The following is a 19,126-nucleotide window of genomic DNA, read 5'->3' on the forward strand; positions in this document are numbered from 1 at the left end:
ATCCTTTCTCAACATTCAAACAAAAAGTCTCCCTGATTCAGTCTGAAATTAGAATTAGACTAAGCCAAAAACAAACTTCTCTATTAACTGGCACATTCCCTCAGGACTGAAATCTAATTTTGTGCTTATGATATCTTGCTATCATCAGATCAGCTGTTTAAGTAATTATACAAAGTGATCTTAAGGATTAGGTTCAATATTTGATTTGGTGTTGGTACTGGAATAATGCACTATTACCCAAAATGCAAAAACAAGTCAGATACAAAATTTTTTTACATTTAATTATATTATGGCTTTAATTATGCCATGGGTCAAACTGTATAACTGGGTACCTACTATGTGCTACAATTTATGTTCTGATTTTAGTTACCTCTATGACCTAGTTAATTCCCCTTGTTTTTAATATTCTCCTTTGATGAAAAGGGAGTTAGGTCAAAGGGAAACTTAGTGTTTATCTGAATTACCTGAAGGCTTCTTAAAATAGTATTTTCTGGCCCCTACATCAGGGCGTTTGGTTCAGTGTATCTGAGTTGAGGCCTGAAGATGTGCATGTAAGACAGTTTCCCAGGTGATATATTTGGCTGCTGTTTTAGGGATCATCTTTTGAGAACCACTGAGAACTTGCAAGCTCAAAAAAACTCAAGAAATTCACATGCTTAATGTAGAGCACAAATATACTATAGCAAATTTGAACATTTTAGTCTCATTTATACAGATGGACCAATCTTACTAATCCCACAGTTAAATAAGAAAAATTCAACCAAGTAATTTTAAAGATCTAATTAGTTTTACTAATTGATTCATGAATTGGGCAGCATCCAACGTAACAAGCAGAGGGGAGCTCCAAATAGCTATCAAATCAGAAAGTTATTTACAAATAGAGAGAGAATGGAAAGAAGGAAAAATTAGTAAAGAATCCACTGTTTTGGGAAGGTCCACCCTCCTAAGGGGAACCGAAGGTGTCTATCAGTAAATTTCTGGTGCTGACCCAAGAAATTCCCATGTTGACTGGTGAAAGGTTGTATTTCTTAGATATTGAAACTGCAGTTAGGTTAGGTATTTAGTTTTGATTTACTCATTTGGGGCCATAACCTGTGGTTTTCTTTTTAACACTCCTTATGTGGGGTTTGCAGCATTTCTGTTATTATTTCTTACAGCAGGATAAAGAAATTATTTCACATAGGGAGAGAAATAAATATCTTCAGTGACAACTTACTGTGGGCAATTTACTAAACAACTCTGTACCCAAACAAACTGTAGAGTTTTAGATACCTTACACATATCTTTATCTTGGCAGTGCTTAGCACCATGTTACCATATAGTAGGGGCTCCACGTGGTTTTTTATGGTGTTATGTATAAAAGAGGGCTTCAGTTGTCTCCATTTTGACCTAAAACATTCTAGCTGGGTTCTTTCCAGCTTGTCTCCTGGCTCAGGTGGAAGATACTGAGGGCAAAGCGTGGGAACCGAAACTACCCCCGAAAGAATAAGGACTACCCTGAGCCAGCAAGCCAGCACCCACAGCTGACTCCAAGACAGTGGTCCAACTGACCTGCACGACCCACCCATCTTTGCCCCATATTTTCCTTATATAAACCTGGAAGTACTTTCCGCACTTTGGAGATAGCCTTCGAGGCATTCATCTGCCATCTTCCCGGTATGGGAATCACTGAAATAAATTCCCTCCTCGTTTCACCACCATTTATTTCTCTGTCTTTGGGTGTTAGCAGCGATGAGAGGCCAAACCTGGTGTGTTTGTGATGGACGGAGCCGGGTGTCTTTATATCCCTGCACCCAGCCACAGGGACATTTGCTAGCTCTTACTTTAGTTAGAGATTTTTTGGCCCTAATTTTTTTGTCACCTTAATAATGAGTTGGTAAATGTTGCTTCTGCTATTTTTTACCCAAATTACAAATATCCATCTTTTTTTCTCTCCCTTTCTTTCTTTCTTTCTTTCTTTCTTTCTTTCTTTCTTTCTTTCTTTCTTTCTCTCTTTCTTTCTCTCTTTCTTTTCTTTCTCTCTCTCTCCTTCCTGCCTTTCCTTTCTCTCTTTCTCCCTTTCTTTCTCTTTCTCTTTCCCTTTCTTTCTTTTTCTTTCTTTCTTTCTTTCTTTCTTTCTTTCTTTCTTTCTTTCTTTCTTTTCTTTCTTCTTTCTTTCATTTATCTATCATCTATCAATCTATATCAACATAGTTAGACATTAAGATATAGGCTTGTCAATACAACCTTTTAAATGACTTAAACTATTTTCACAAAAAAGTCTTGCCTTCCTTTTCTTCTCATTGTAGTTATTTATTTGTGTATTGAAAAATTCTGAAAAAATTCTACAAACAACAGAACAAACATATAGGGTGCGGAGAAAAAACAAAATGAAAGACACTGGAAGTCTCTTACATATTTATATCCATTAAAATAAAAATCAAAGACAATCCAAGAACTTAAATGGCCAAAAAAGCAAGAATACTTACAAGAATACTTGTAAGACCTTCGCCCCAGCGAGGAGGCAAAAATAAACGGAAGGGGACAGATCATTTAAGTAGTTAAATGGTTGTTCCTGGCCTCAAAGGGGTTTTCTTCTTAGCTATAGGGATCGAAAGGTCATTTTAATATATCTTTACTATAAAACAAATCACAATTCCACCAGGTGGGTAAGAAAGACAAAATATCAACAGCAATGCATTGCAGGGAACCATTTTATAAATGCTCAGTAAATAATACCCTTTGCTTCCCCAGAGCACTTCTAAACCAAGAGGGATTTGAAACACCACACCTCCAGGGTGTATTTATCATCTAGGTTTCCCACTCAAATGCTAGTGCATAATAGAATATCCTGGTTGCAACCTGGCAGAAAAAAAGAAAATGAAGCTTTCTCTTTACATGAGTTTCAAAGAACCGTGTGGGATCAAAACTGTGACTCCATTAGAAGAAACAAGAGTCATGCTGCTTAAGCACAGAGTGCTGTTAGGAAATGAAGAGGCTGGTGTTTATCACTCACTTGGATTTGTGCAAACTTCAATTCTACAGAGCAAGTAGGAAAAATACACAATACTGAGGATAAAGAAAAGGAAAAATCATGCAGTGTTCTCCTTTTCATACACCAGCCGAATGTGAAAATCAGGGCTTTGACAAGAACTGCCTAAGCGTGTTCTGTAGTGCCATGGCCCCTAATTTGCGGTTGACATTACATTTTATTGGCAGTGTTTGCTGGCAAAAAGGACTGTATTTAAAATTTTAGGAAAATAATCAACTCAGCAGTTGACATTTCCTTTAATTGTTCTCCACTCCGTTTTTAAAATTAGTGTCCTGCACTTTCTGTTCATAAGCTGCAATGCAGAAGAGGTTAAAATGACTTAGGTCAACCATTATTTCCTCCAGAGTATTTCCTCCCAAACTCAAATAAGTACAATGCTTATACATAAAGGCTACTAGTTACACATTTCACATTCTTAAACTACCAGTTTTATCTTAGTGAACGTTGAGTTCAGACATATTTAATGGGATCAGAAGGTCTTCTTTTTTGAAAAGAATGGTTCACGAACCTGTAATGCCAACATCACCTGGGAGCTTGTTAGGGTAAGAATCTGTGTTTTCACAAGTTCCGGGGTGATCATATGCACGTTAAAGTTTGAGAAACATTGCTTTATATAACTGGCTTACAAATACAAGTTAGGAAAAAGATGGCATGAAGGCTGAGAATATTTTTGGATGGGGGTTGTAACTTATTGTGTTATTTATTTATGATTATGTATAAATTCCTTGATATGCTGCATGTATGTGTAAACTGAAGCACTGCAGCCCTATGGTACACTTACAGGGGTTAAATATCAAGTTTTAAGTGTTTATTTTTGAGAGAGAGCGCGCCTGGGCTCAGGTTCCCTCAAGCGCTGCTCCCTAGCTCCAGTAAGTGGGGGAGGGGCAGTGAGAAAAGGCGACAAAGTGACCAAAGGGGACTCTGTGCTGGCAGCAGCAAGCCAGACACGGGGCTCCAACTCATGAACCTTGAGATCATGATCTGGTCAAAGTCCGATGCTCAACTGACTGAGCAACCCAGGTGCCCCCTCAAATTTTAAATGTTTATAAAGATTTTGATCTTTCAGGCAAAGCATGAGAACCATTACTATAAAATACTACTCATCTATATTTGAAGAAAATAATTAAGTTGTTAAAAATGATCACTTCTTCATTCAACTCCAAAACAGTATTCTTTCTCAAGATACAAGCTATGTATTTTCTTATAAATCAAAGATTAGTTTTTAATATTGAAGTATAAACACAGTGGGGTCCTAAATGTGTTACTATTTCTTTTTCTACATTGGTCTTTGATTTGCAACAAATGTTAATATTGTAATATTGTCTCAATACTGAAAATTGGGTGTTTTTAGGTGTGTCTTAGATTCATGTTCAGGTTCTCTATTTTACAAAGATATCATCGAACTCTTTCATACAGTGTAAACAACTGGAAGGTCATCTCTGTTTCCAAACCATTATGCCACATAAGTAACGAGACAAATAATAAGAGGCAAATGCTGATATCTGATATAGGGCCATCTCTTTGGATTTGAAGTACTGTCGGATTGTTGCTGTCTCTGGTATATGTACTGACTCAAAAGATTTTTTTTCATTATTTTGTTTTTATCTATAGTGAAATGAATGATTACTATTTTGGTAAGGACTTAGAACAATTAGCATGTCCTAATTCTATGCTGCTTATGACGCATAATATGAATCTTACTATGAAGCATAAGAATTCCATGTGAATTAATAAACTGTAATAATAATTTTAAATTGCTTTTTTAATTTTATTTTTTAATTTAATTTAATTTAATTTCGCCTGTTTTAATTTTATTTAAATCCAAGCTAGTTAACATAGACTGTGGTATTGGTTTCAGAAGCAGAATTTAGTGATTCATCACTTACATATGACACCCAGTGTTCATCCCAACAAGCGTTCTCCTTAATGCCCATCAGTCATTTAGCCCATCCCCCAACCCACCTCCCTTCTAGGAACCCTCAGTTTGTTCTCTGTACTTAAGAGTCTTTTATGGTTTGCTTTTCCTTCTGTTTTTACCTTATTTTTCTTTCCCTTCCCCTATGTTCATCTTAGATCCCACATATGAGTGAAATCATATATTTGTCTTTCTCTGACTACCTTACAATAATGTATTTTATTAAAAAATTCTTTTAATGTTAATTATTATTGAGACAGAGAGAGAAACACAGCATGAGTCAGGAGGGGCAGAGAGAGAGGGAGGCACAGAATCCGAAACAGGCTCCAGACTCTGAGCTGTCAGCACAGAGCCTAACGCAGAGCTCAAACCCACGAACTGTGAGATCATGACCCGAGCCAAAGTCAGACGCTCAACCGACTGAGCCACCCAGGCGCCCCAACCTTACAATAATTTAAAGAAAAAATGTTAGCCAGGTTAAGCCAGATCCTGAATATTTCTCATGTAGTGTAACTTTTTCCTGTAATATTACCAGTATTGCAACAACAACGGTAAAATCACACTTCATTTTTTTTCTTATACTGAAGGTATAAATGATTATTTTAATATTTTGAGAAACAGTCTTGAAAGGTGTTTGCTTGAAGGTGAGTTTGTTGCTCTCTTATCTAATTCCAGTCCTGCCACACGGCCTGCCCCATCTCTGGTTCTCGTTGAGTAGTTTCTGGGGCATCAGTCAGGGCTGGGAGATGCGGACAGGACTCTGACAGAGGAAAAGGCACTGACTGGTCTTACTCCCTTTTTGGGAGCTGGGTGATCAGCAGCAAAAAGGAGATTTGCGTAGTCTGTAGAGAGCATGGTACTCAGATTTTTATGGACCTCCCCTAGAGGAAACAGCCTGTGTCAGTGTTCCTGGGAGGCACTGTGGTCTCTGGGCTCACAATGGCTGCTGAGACTTTGACCTTGTGTCTGGATCTTCCATATTCCTGAGGCTGATAGGGAAGTTTTAACTGCATCTGGGGAGAATGGGAAGGTCCATTGTCACATTACTGAGTAAACTCAGACCTGTTATTTTTTTTTTTTAATAAAACCAAAGATAAATCTGAATTTGGCATCTTTATTTTAAAAATGTTTAATTTTTTTTTATTTTTCAGAGAAAGAGATTGAGAAAGCAAGCAGGGGAGGGGCCAAGAGAGAGGGGACACAGAATCTGAAATAGGCTCCAGGTTCTGAGCTGTCAGCACATGACCCAATGCAGTGCTTAAATATGAGAGGTTATTTAAAGGACAAGTTTCACAGCTGAGACCTGGAAAAAGTAATCTGGAAGATAAAATAAGAGAGGTATCAGGAACCCTGGGTGACTCACTTGGTTAAGCTTCCAGTTCTTGATTTTGGCTCAGGTCATAATCACTGTTTGTGACATCAAGCCCTGCATGGGCTTCTAGGCTGACAGCACAGAACCTGACTAGTATTCTCTCTCTCTCTCTGCCCATACCCTGTGTGCATGCACACGCTCTGCCCCCACCTTCTCTTAAAGTATATAAACTTAAAAAAAGGAAGAAAAAAAAGAATTATCTCAAACAGAAAAAATGCAAAGAAATTGAATTTGTGAGAGAAAAGATACAGACTTGTAAAATGAATCCATAATAATTCAAAAGAAAAATAGGAAGACTGAAGGAGAAAAGTTAAAACTTCGAAAAGAGGAAAATTTCATCTTGAGCAGAATTGACATTTATCCTGATAAAATTCATGAAGTCTGTGACTAAAAAGATCATATTATAAGCTTTCAGGCAAAGGAAGCTAGTTAAAAAGGAGAAAAGGAATTAGTTTGTCATCAGGGTTCTCTTTGGCAACCCTGGAAGCCCAGAGAACGCTTCGGGAGAGAATTAGAAGTACTGATAGACAAAGGCTACCACCCAAAATCCTATTTTCTGCCAAGCTATCATTTATCAGCCACAGTGAAGGATATCTAGATTCACTTTTACAGGGACTTACAGACTATCTCACGCCTGGAAGGAAATATTCAAATAATGATTGCAATAAGTTAATCAAGACTCTTCAAGATGATTCGGATGAAACAGGAAATACAATACTGGTGAGCGATGAATATATGGATCATCGTAGTGACTAGAATGATGTAACAATATATGACCTAAAGATGCTTCATGTAGATAGAATATAATGCAAAGTAAAATAGTAATTGAAAGTAGAAGCATAAAGTCACCTCAGCAAAAGCATAATCTGGTGGGTGGCAAAAGGGGCAAAATAAAAACACTCCAGAAGGGAATGAGCTTCTGGGTGAGGCAAAATAGTTGGCATTTTGCCGTTATTTAATAACAGTGATATATTAATTAATTAATTCTATACGCATTTATGAGTGTGTACCATGTGCCAACAGCTTTGATTATATTATTTACAGAAAGATAAAGATGCTTGTGTTTGGTACATATGCATTTGGTGATGATGCATAGGAAAGCAAGGTAACTACTAATGGAATTGCGAAGGATGGAAGAGAACTCAAAGGAAAAAGACAAGCACAAACAAACAGTAATTTGACTATCAAAGGTAAGACAACAGGAAAAAAAAGAGATCTTTGCCATGCTAGACAGGAAAAATAAAATTTGCATTATGAATCATACTACATATGAAGATGATGAATTCTTATATTAAAAATACTGGTTCAGGGGCATCGGGGTGGCTCAGTCAGTTAAATGTCTGACTTCGCTCAGGTCATGATCTTATTGTTCATGGGTTTGAGCCCCATGTCGGACTCTGTGCTGACAGCTCAGAGCCTGGAGCCTGCTTCAGATTCTGTGTCTCCCTCTCTCTCTTGCCCCTCCCTGCTCACAGTCTGTCTCTCTCTCTCTAAAATAAACAAACATTTAAGAAAAAAATACTGGTTCAGGGGACACCTGGTTGGCTCGTATGGTTAAGCATCTGACCCTTGATTTCAGGTCGGGTCAGGATCTCATGGTTCCCTTTGTGAAATCTATCCCAACACTTCACTAATACCTGTGAGGCTGCTTGGCATTCTCTCTCTTTCTGCTCCTGCCCCACTAGCTCTCTCTCTCTCAAAATAAATAAACTTTAAAAAATAAAAATAGAAAGTGAATAAAAATACTGGTTCCTATTCAACTTTTTCTTTAGTTGTTGTTATATGAACGTACTTTGTGAAAATTCATGAGAAGTATATTTATAACTTGAGACCTTTGTATATTATACATCTATAGAAATTAATTTATAACCGTATAAAATGGTTTGCAGGTTCAGCTTATCATGTCAGGGTCACCAATTGTGGAATCACATCAAAGTCACTGATTGTTAGTGATCAATTGTCCAGCAAAGCCAAGGGCGGCAGAGAGGGTCACTCAAGACTCCATGCAAGTCAAGAGAGGTGAAAAGGAGGCTAAGGGAAGTCTCCCTGAGCTGCTCTGAAGCTCCAGTATTTATTAGACATACAGTATAGGGAAAACATGTGCAATATGTGGCTACATGTCAATAAGAACATATAGAAAGTGTGCAAAAAAACCAAGGTATTCCCAAAACTGTAAAAGAGCAGATGCTGAAAGCAAGCGGAGAACAAGATAAGATATTCCATAGATAACATGGTCTAAGGAATTCATGAGCACAGGCAGGATCCAACCCCTAAATACGTATTAACTAGACACTGGTCAGCTGTTTACAGCAGGTCCAGAAAGCAGTGTAATTCATTCCCTATAATCCCTTTAACCAGATCATAGCTATTTGATTTCCCACATGGTTGAAGAGTTTTCTATTTTACTTTTCTATTCTCTTATTTATTGTTATGTATTTAGGTTATGCATATTATCACACATGCATGCTAGAAATATCTTTAGGCAGAAATATTTGAGCAAATCTTGATTATTTTATGAGGAACAAATTGATTTAATTTAACTCTACTTGAGTAGATCAAATAAAAATAAGAGTTCTGTTGAATATATCACAGACTATTTCATAAGAATTTAAAAAAAAATTTAGTTTATTTATTTTGAAAATGAAAGGAGAGAGTGAGCAAGGGAGAGGCAGAAGGAGAGAGGGAGAGGGAGAGAGAGAGAGAACCCTAAGCAGGCCCCACACCATCAGCACAGAGACTGATGCAGGGCTCAAACTCATGAACTGGGAGATCATGACCTGAGCCGAAACCAAGAGTTGGACACTTAACCGACTGAGCCACCCAGAAGCCTCTCCAAGGGAATTTTCTGAGACTAACTTTCATAAGAAATGGTTCTGATTTCTATCTTTTCTTGTGTTTTGTTTTTGTTTTTGTTTTTGTTTACCTAACAAAGACCCTTCCCTGGAAGAATTTGAGGCCCAGGTTGAGACAGCGTCAAGATGGTGCACATCTCTCTCCTGGATTTTTTTTCAGAAGTGTTTGAGCTTCAGAAAGGCAACAAACATGTCTATTTTCACACAGTGGGATGAGAAAAGTAATGAAGACAACAGAGTCTTGAAAGAGTTGTTTATTGTTGTACATTCGAGAAAAACAATCACCCACAAGCAGAAACCCTCTGAGCAGAGAAGACCTGATGGGAATAATAAAGTAGATTTTCACTAGGGAGAACCTGCAGAAATCTACATAAAAAGCCTGACTTCCAACAAAAGCATTATGTGAAATGAATTTGTTGCATCTAAACATTCTCTTTTTGGCTAGCTCTTGAAGACTCAATTATTTTACCATGAATGAACATCACGTACAAAGAAAATTGTGATTGCATGTTGACAGGAATATTCCTTTAAAGCATTTACAAGTATTTCCCCATTTCTGATTGAATAGAAAATAGAACATGGTGAAAATGATAATGATTTCCCTCAAGAAGAATGGATTTTTTTTTTTTTTTGGTGCCAGGACCAAAATAATCACAGAGTTGCAAAATCATTTACTTAAATGTTCAATAATTATGCCTTGTATTGCACTATCAATTTTTTGCAATTTTATGTAGTCTTTTTCAAAGCTCTTTGAAGAACTGTCATTTGTTGCTGTTTCAAAACAAACCTAAAGGGAAAATATATTTGGTGAGCAGACTATTTCTTCAAAACCTATTCATCAATTGAATGATTTGACACTCCAGACTCGGGCGCAGAATTGCCAATAAACATTTACAAAGTATTACATGAAAAGAGGGAAGGGCTCAGTTACTGCAAGAGCTTTTCTAACAGTTGGACAAATAAGATTTCTTACCAACTATCTCCCCTGAGCTTCAGGTAAGGGGATCAGATCTCATCGTGGACTTCTCCAGTTACCTTACAATAAGCCAGCATTTCTAAACCTTGGCACTGTTGGTATTTCAATAATTTTTTGATGATAGGAGGTTGTCCTACACCTTGTAGGATGTTTAGAAGTATACCTGTCTTCTACATACCAGATGGCAGTAGAATACCTCTCAGTTGTTACAACCAAAAATGTTTTCAGACATTGTCACATGTCTCCCAAGGGGAAAAAAATCACCCTTAGTTGAGAATCACTGAATTAATGTCCCAAACTAATTCCACCGTTTTTTCTGAACATGATTTTCCCCCTTGCATTCTCTATATTCATGCTGATGTCCAAATCAGAAGCGTGGGAGTAATCATTTATACTTCATGAATTTTTTCCTCCTAAACCCACTTTTTATGTGTGCATTTGTGTTAACAGGAACTTCATTATTTATAGAAGAAAATATTCAAGTAAAAATTATAATACATAAGTCAGAACATACTTAAAGATGGCACAGAGGACGCCAAGAGGAAATACTGATGAGCAATAAATATAAATGGATCATGATAAGTGACTTAAGCGTTTTATAAAATGTTCTATGCCGACACTTGGATGGAATATAATACAAAGGAACACATGGTATTGAAGTTAAAGTATAATGTTATCTCAGCAAAATATCATGTGGTGGGTGGCAAAATGGGTAAATAAAAGTACTCAGAGAATCAGGGTTGGGGTAAGGCAATTTTTTTTTTTATTTTGCCCTTATATCAACAAACTATCATGCTATTTTATTAAGCCATATTACACAACATGATATAATGCTTATCATGTTTTTCAAATACAACTTTAGCTATATGTTCTCACTGAACTGATTAATATCTGTCTTCTGGATTGGGTCTTTGTGTTGCCCACTTTTTTTTTTTTTTAGTGTTTTATTTATTTTTGAGAGAGAGAGAGAGAGAGAAACAACATGAGCAGGGAAGGGTCAGAGAGAGAGGGAGATACAGAATGTGGAGCAGGCTCCAGGCTCTGACCTGTTAGTACAGAGACCACGCGGGGCTTGAACCCACGAACCGTGAGATCATGACCTGAGCCGAAGTCGGCGCTTAACCGACTGAGCCACCCAGTCGCCTCCACGTGTTGCCCACTTTTAAGGTGGTGAAGCACATCCAATTCCAAGATAATGTCACTCTCTCCTCCCTCCCCGACTGGGGGAGTGCGCATGCATGGCCTATGCTGGTTAAGCATAAGCCGTGCCCCGGCTCACAAGGTGATAGTCTCTCTGGATCAGATAAACCCTCCCAAATTATGTGTGCACTTCCAGGATGCATCACCCACATCCATATTACACTGTATAGGTAGAATAATATTTCCTTTTTTTTCCTGCTCAGATATTTCTTTTATATATATTAATCTGCAAAAAAACATGTATGTACAGAATAATAATATGAAGAAAACAACCATCAACATCATTACCCATGTCAAGAAACAGATCATTGACATCTCCTCATGTAAGGTATGATGCTTCTTCCTCATGATGCAATTCGTTTGCTTCTCAAGGTTATATTATCCTAACTTTTGTGATAATAATGTCCCTGCTGGACATGTTTATTGCTCCAATCCCTATGTCTTTGTTGCTAAACAATATGAATACATCTTCAATAGGTATCTGCATTCTAAATGACATTGTTTTGCTTGTTTTTGTACTTTTTCTCATTTTACCTATAGTACCTACATGAAGTGATTCATAGAGTTTTACTAGTTTATTACTTTATGGAACTACCTAATGCTCCAGGTTTCACTTGTGCCCCAGTCCCAGAATAAATATTTCTCTGAAGAGCCCTGATTCCTTAAATTGGAGAGTAATATTAAAACCCAAGGGGTGCCTGGGTGGCTCAGTCAGTTATTGACGGATCTTGATCTCAGCTCAGGTCGTGATCTCATGGTTCCTGAGATCGAGTCCTGCATTGGACTCTGCACTGATAGTGTGGAGGTAGCTTCAGATTCTCTCCTTTTCTTTCTTTCTGCCCCTTCTCCCCTTCTCAAAATAAATAAATGCACTTAACAAACAAACAAACAAAATCTGGGTGCTAGGTGTCCTTGTTGTTACTAGGATGTTTTTTCTTATAGTCTCATTTAACTAACAAAGGTTGGATGTATATGTGTGTGTACTAAGCTGTGTATACATTATATATATAATATAATATTTATAATTATTTACATATATGCTTGTATATATGAGTTTACATATGCTTATACATATAACATATGTAATTTATATATTATTTACATGTATATATGTGTATGTTAAGCATGACTCCTTACTGATGTCTCTAACTCTAATCTATTACCACATAGATAATTCAAGCGTCCTTCCCTTCCTCATATGTAAGCTTCTGCTCCAACAGTGAGGAACCTGGCTCTCACCATCTGTCATCAGTTTACATTCAATGTCAGTATGCATGTGTATTGGTTTTAGGATTGTTCATTTGCAGCCCCACAGGAAACAGCTTTATCAATAGAGTACAGTGCTATGTACAGGTTTTTGCTTCTTTACTTTTGTGTTTATGGTGACAGACTACACTCACTTCCAGATGTTAGGCCAGCACTTTATTCTCCCACTTGCTTCAGTGAGGTTGTTTCAGATATTTGTAACACATTCAAATTCTTTTGACCCCCGTTTAAAAAAAATTTTTTTTAATGTTTTTTTTTGAGAGACAGAGTGTGAGAGGGGAAGGGGCAGAGAGAGAGGGAGACACAGAATCCGAAGCAGCCTCCAGGCTCCGAACAGTCAGCACAGAGCCCAATGTGGGCCTCGAACCCACGAACCATGAGATCATGACCTGAGCCGAAGTCGGATGCTCAACTGACTGAGCCACCTAGGCACCCCAAGTTTTATTATCCTTAAAACTCTATTTATTTCACTCATTTAACTCTCTTTTGTGAGAACATTTAAGTTCTACTCTCTTAGCAAATCTAAATTATACAATAGAATGTTATCAACTAAAGTACCATGTTCTACATTGGGTCCTCCAGATTTTAATCATAACTGAAAATTTGTACCGTTTCAACAACCTTTTCCTATATTCACACTCTCCAGGTCCTGGCAACCATTATTCTCCCGTTTCTGAGCTCAATTTTGTTTTAGATGCCACATATAAGTGTTACCATAAGGTATTTTTTTTTTTCTGTTTGGCTTATTTCAATTAGCATAATGCCTTCCAGATTTATCCATGTTGTCGCAAATGATGGGGCTTTTTTGAGGCTGAATATATATTCATAATACATTCCATTGTATATATGTGTATGTATTTTCTTGATCCATTCCTTCATTGACAGACACTTAGGCTGTTTCCATACCTTGGCTATCATGAACAATGCCGCAAAAAACATGGTAGCACAAATATCTCTTCGATATATCTGCTATGCTTGCTGTTACTTCTGGGAGGTTTTTTTTTTTTTTTTTTTGTCAACTCTTTAGTATTTTCTACACAGACAATCATATCCTCTCTGAGCAAAAACTGTTTTCGCTTGGTTGTTCTGTGATAGGGGTACAGAAACAAAATCAATAATAATGAAAATAACGTTCACTGTGAAAAATAAGTTGTTTTCCTTCCTTCCTTCCCTCTTTCCCTCCTTTACCACTTCCTACTCACTCATTTCTTATTTCATTTCTTTATTCCTTTCTTGTATAGATATTTATGATGACCTATAATGTACCATATTTCTCCATGAAGATTTCAGAATATTTTTTCTATACAGGTAGTTTTTGAACTCATTCCAAACCATTGACAATACTTTCTAAGAACTGGAGCAAATGTAAATGTTGAAGGACATTTCCCCTCTAGCTTGAACTGAAATACATCACTATGCATCTGAAATTCCTCTCTCCTTCTTATTCTTCTGTTGTGTCTTCTCCTGGCTCTGTTATAGACTAATAGACTCATTAATATCAATCAGTGTCATGTGTCCTTATTCTACAGGAATGAGAATAGATTGTGAAAATCTAACAAAGTGACACAGATGGAAACAAGTCCTAGTAGAAGACAAACATGGAAAAGGTCTAATGGGTTTTAATTCAAATCTTAATAAGATTGTTCTGTGTGTGTAACAGAAAGCAGCCATGCAATAAATCTGAAAGCCTACTTCCTAATCATATTCTTTTTATGGTGAAATGTTCTCTCTCTCTCTCTCTCTCCTCTCTCTCTTCCCTGAAGATGTATAGTATAGTTTCTTTGTGTCTAGTGTTTTGTTACTGTATGACACTGTGCCCTAATAAATGTATGTGTTTTTTGTTGTTGTTTTTTTTTCATGAGAGAGAGTAGGTGTGCAGGCACATGTAGTGGAGGGGTGGAGGGAAACAGAGAGAAAATACTAAGCAGACTCCATGCCCAGCACAGAGCCCAACGTGGGGCTTGATCTGAGTTCATGACCTGAGATGAAATCAAGAGTTGGAGGCTTAACCAACTGAGCCACCCAGGTTCCCCAATAAATGTATGTTTTTTATGTATTGTGCTAGACAATCAGTGGAGTTTTTTTCAATATAGATACTCTTGTCTTCCAAATTTGATTTTTTTCTTAATTTATTGTGTTAATAATTTTTAGTTTCTACAAAATTCTTATTCAAATTTCTAATTGCATTTTTTCTATTTTCCAATCAGAAATTCATTTGTTTTAGGAAACTAATTTGACAATAAACTATTAAAAAAAAAAAAAGAAATTCATTTGTTTTGGCTTCATTTTCTGGAAAATGTTTCAAGTTTACCTTTTTCCTCATTTATTTGTATTTGTTATTTCTGTTTTTATACTTTTAATTGTCAGGAGCACTTTCTGTTTTACAAATAGCCTTTTTTATTGTATTCTATTCTTGTTTCATATATGGAACACTGTCTTTCTCTTTTCCCCCCTCCTCTGTCTGTTAATTGGCAATAGTTTTTTTTTTTTAAGTTTTTCTCAAAGTTCATAATCAGTTTCCTCAAGTTGCTTTTTTATATTTGTGTATTTCACTCTTTTTCATAAATGAGGCTTTTCTCAAATGTCTGTAGGTGTTCTGTTCATATTTATGAATAAGGTGTTAAGAAGTCTATTAGAATTCTGAGCACATAAGTGCCACTGGTCAACCATAGGCTTCGCTATGGTCAGAAGCTTCGGGTTAAAGATTAAAAGCTAAAATTAAAAAGTGTTTGACCCCGTTCCAGGAACTGACTGGGTTAACATGGTATCTATAAACTCTCACTTAGTTCCCTCATTTTTAGTATGATAAACGTCTGGTGTCTTGCATTACAAGGACAGTGTACTTTCCTTTCTCACTAGTTTTCTGATGGATAATAAGAGACACTTCACTCAATCACAATGGGTCCAAAAGTATATAGAGATATAATTGCTTCTTAGGAGACTTTCACCAAATATTGCTTTAACCAGAACTTCATAGTCAGTTGCAGAATTCCACATAATTTTGAGCCCTCACAGGGTTCCACAGTGCTCTATACTACTTTCTTTCATTCAAAATTTTATTTTCTTCAAAAGAATCTGGGGCCCTAAGTCATAGGTGCTGGGGTGTTTTATGTTCTGAATCATGTAACTCCTTTAGCCACAGGGAACTTGTTTGTCATTAGTTGGAAAACAATCAAATGTTCACATTCAAATTTATAGTTAATTAACAAAAATCAAGATAATAAATATCTTGTTTTCCTTTTCTTTTTGTACACGCATACACAATAACTCAAGTGTATCTTGATATACCACTAGTCTGATATAGATTATTTATTGATGTCCACATAATTACAAAGTATTTAGACTTAAAAATACTTTCAGAATTGATTTAATAGACATAAATTATAAGTTAATTAAAAGATCTTATCAAGCTAAGTGTGTTAGAATGACCCAAAGTAATATACACCTTCGATAAACGTTTCTGTAATGCCATTAATCATCACATATTCAAATTAAATGATTCAAATAAATTACTTAGGGTCAAATCGTTCAGTCTAATCACAGTGTCATATATTAGGAAATTGCATGTCCAATAAATTGCTATGCATATTGTCAGCCATGCAATTCCAACTTTGCCCTCATTTTCTCCCTCTCCTAAAATAACACAATAATTCTATCATTTGCTTAATATTACTCTTCTCCATATATTGTAGGCTCTTTTTCATGATAGAGGCAAAATCATTCTTATTACTTTTAGTCTCTTTTGTTATACAAATTAAAGTTTTAACAATTTCACACTTTGTAAATAACATTAAATACAACTGCAAAGTGAGAAGGTAAAAATTAAACAAAAACCAAATTAATATTTTCTTTTGCAAATACAAATATAGGGAAGCATTTTCTTATTCAGAATCAATGTAATTTTTAAATAAGATTGCCTTTAAAATATTACTATATTTTTCCTATTTTATGTTAATTTCCACTCCTGTAATATTTAATTTTGTGTAGTTTGTCAGTACTTTCATTCTTCATCCATGTCAATTAATATTCATGTTAGGAAATATGCTGAAATGGCATATATATATGAAACATATATTTTTTTAAATGCAGGTCAAACAGAAATCAAAAATAAATTTATATAATTAGATATTTATGCAATTTAAAGAACAGAGGGCTTGGTTCAAATAGATTCAGAATCATACAAATCTGGAATCAACAAAAAACTAGTCTAAGGGTTTCCATTTTTACATTCTACACAATGTTATTCATGGAAGAAAACAAACAAATCTTGTAAAGTTCTTAACCATCATAATTAGATGGTTTAAATCAAGCAGGAAAAGGTAATTATATTGATTATATAAATGGTGATGTCATTTTCCTTTATAGAAATGTCATTATCACCTATTAAATTCTCATATCCAAGTTTAACCTGAATAAAATACATTAAATATATCTTTAATATATATGTAAATATAATAAATATTGTTCTTAGATTTTAGAAAAAAAGATGTAGGGCTTAATATCTGAAAATATGGAAAAAAGTGATGCCTTTGTTTTGTTTTGTTTTTTATCTCAGAATAACTTCTAGNCAAGATGTAGGGCTTAATATCTGAAAATATGGAAAAAAGTGATGCCTTTGTTTTGTTTTGTTTTTTATCTCAGAATAACTTCTAGGCTGCCATATATGTGAGCCCAAGCAAAGAATGCAGTCTCTGAGCAGAGAAGATAGAAATTGGAGTTTGATATTAGTGAGATGACTGGAGTTTATGGCCAGGATAATGGAGTAAAGGGAGTTGCACATAGGAAGAAATATGTATAGGAGACTCAGAATGATTATGTCTTTTCTTGACACAAAATTCCAGTGAAGCTTATTTTGTCATCATTAAATTCAGATTAAAAATTATAACATAGATTTTACTTTCTTAATTCAGGCAATGGTGGTAAATTAATAAAAAATCACACTGAACTAAAAATTAAAATTACTAGGGCGCCTATGTGGCTCAGTCAGTTAAGCGTCCAACTTCGGCTCAGGTCATGATATCACAGTTTGTGAGTTGGAGCCCTGCATCGGGCCCTGTGCTGACAGCCAGCTCAGAGCCTGGAGACTGCTTCAGATTCTATGTCTCCGTCTCTCTCTATACTCCCCCTCTCCCCTGCTCATGCTCTGTCTCTCTATCTCAAAAATAAACATAAAATTTTTTTTTAAAAAATCAAAATTACTGATCAGAATTCACAAAATAACTATATGTTTACCTTTTCTTATATTACTTTATACTTCCAGATTATAGCTGACAAGTAACGCTGAAATAGCACACATTATAATATGTTTGTACTTACTGCCAGCAAGGATTATGCAGCTCTTGTCATGTGTGACTCATCTGCAAATTGTGTAATACCTAACTGGTCCATAACCTAGAATTCATTGAGTGAACGAGTATGCTAATTACATGCTATGTGGCTATGAAAGTTTCCAAATGTTTACTTGTGATTTATGTACTCATCTTGTGGTGGCTCAGGACCAGTCGATGTAGAGCTTCAGGACCATATTCTAGATTTCAGTAGATAAAACATGTAGACACTATATATACGAATAATAAAAACAAAATCTTATCTTTGAAATACGTAACACTTCTTTCTGTATATGTACAATTTGAACATGATGGTTCAGGGTAAGGATTTCTTTTTTTAGCTTTATTTCCTCAAAACACAACTAAATAATGTGCAGCTATGAAGGATTCTGTTGACCAAAAAAGTGGTTTTGGAATTTAAATTATGTATTGGAGTCTGATGGTATTGTTGCAATAGTATGAAAACATTCTGGGTAGTTACCCAGATGAAGGAGTTGTACCTCCTTCATCAGGGAAGTATTACTATAAAAAACAGAAGTCAGCTAAACACTGAATTTAGCAACAGAATAAAAACTCTGAATGATGTAAATGCTCCAGCAATACATTCAGAGAATATTCTCTATGTCGTTTAATAATATTGAAACCGATCAAAAGAAACCGTCACAGCATACTGAGGTGCAATGGTTGTTGAAGGAGACATTCTATGAAGACCTACTTTTTGTATTTTTACAAAACAAGGAATCAGTTTGGTTCTATGTTTTTAGAAACATGAATTGCACACTGACTTGCTTTGTTGTCTTTTGTCTTGGGTATTTTAAATACTATTTATACTGCCATGTAAGAAAAAATTTCAGTATGTTTTTCAGTAGTAATTAGAATCATAAGGCAACAATAAAAGTAGATTGCTTGGAAGAATGATTTCTATCACTTGTTATGTCACGTTTCATAATGTAAAAATAATTTTTATTGAAGTAGGTAGAATTCGTGAAATTGCACATCCGAGGAAAGTTATTAATTAAAATTTAGCATGTCTGATAGAAATATTTAAAATTTGTATCAAAATAGCTTCGGGTAATAAGAAATCTATTCTTATTCTTATATCCTTATGTAACTAATTTATTTTATTAAACTATAACTTAATTTTATTTAAAATTTTACAGAATAACTGGAAGTGGACATTGATTAAA

General features: G+C 35.6%; 1 long non-coding RNA gene across 1 annotated transcript; it reads left to right on the plus strand.

Annotated features, from left to right (window-relative positions):
* The first annotated feature begins 6,714 nt into the window (after positions 1–6,714).
* Positions 6,715–9,399, plus strand: LOC144222525 (uncharacterized). Its single transcript, XR_013332421.1, has 3 exons — positions 6,715–7,038; positions 7,363–7,508; positions 9,251–9,399. It is a non-coding gene; the product is annotated as an uncharacterized LOC144222525 (long non-coding RNA).
* Positions 9,400–19,126: the final 9,727 nt, after the last annotated feature.

This window comes from Crocuta crocuta, unplaced genomic scaffold (genome assembly GCF_008692635.1).
Source record: "Crocuta crocuta isolate KB4526 unplaced genomic scaffold, BGI_CrCroc_1.0 scaffold591, whole genome shotgun sequence".
NCBI lineage: Eukaryota > Metazoa > Chordata > Mammalia > Carnivora > Hyaenidae > Crocuta > Crocuta crocuta.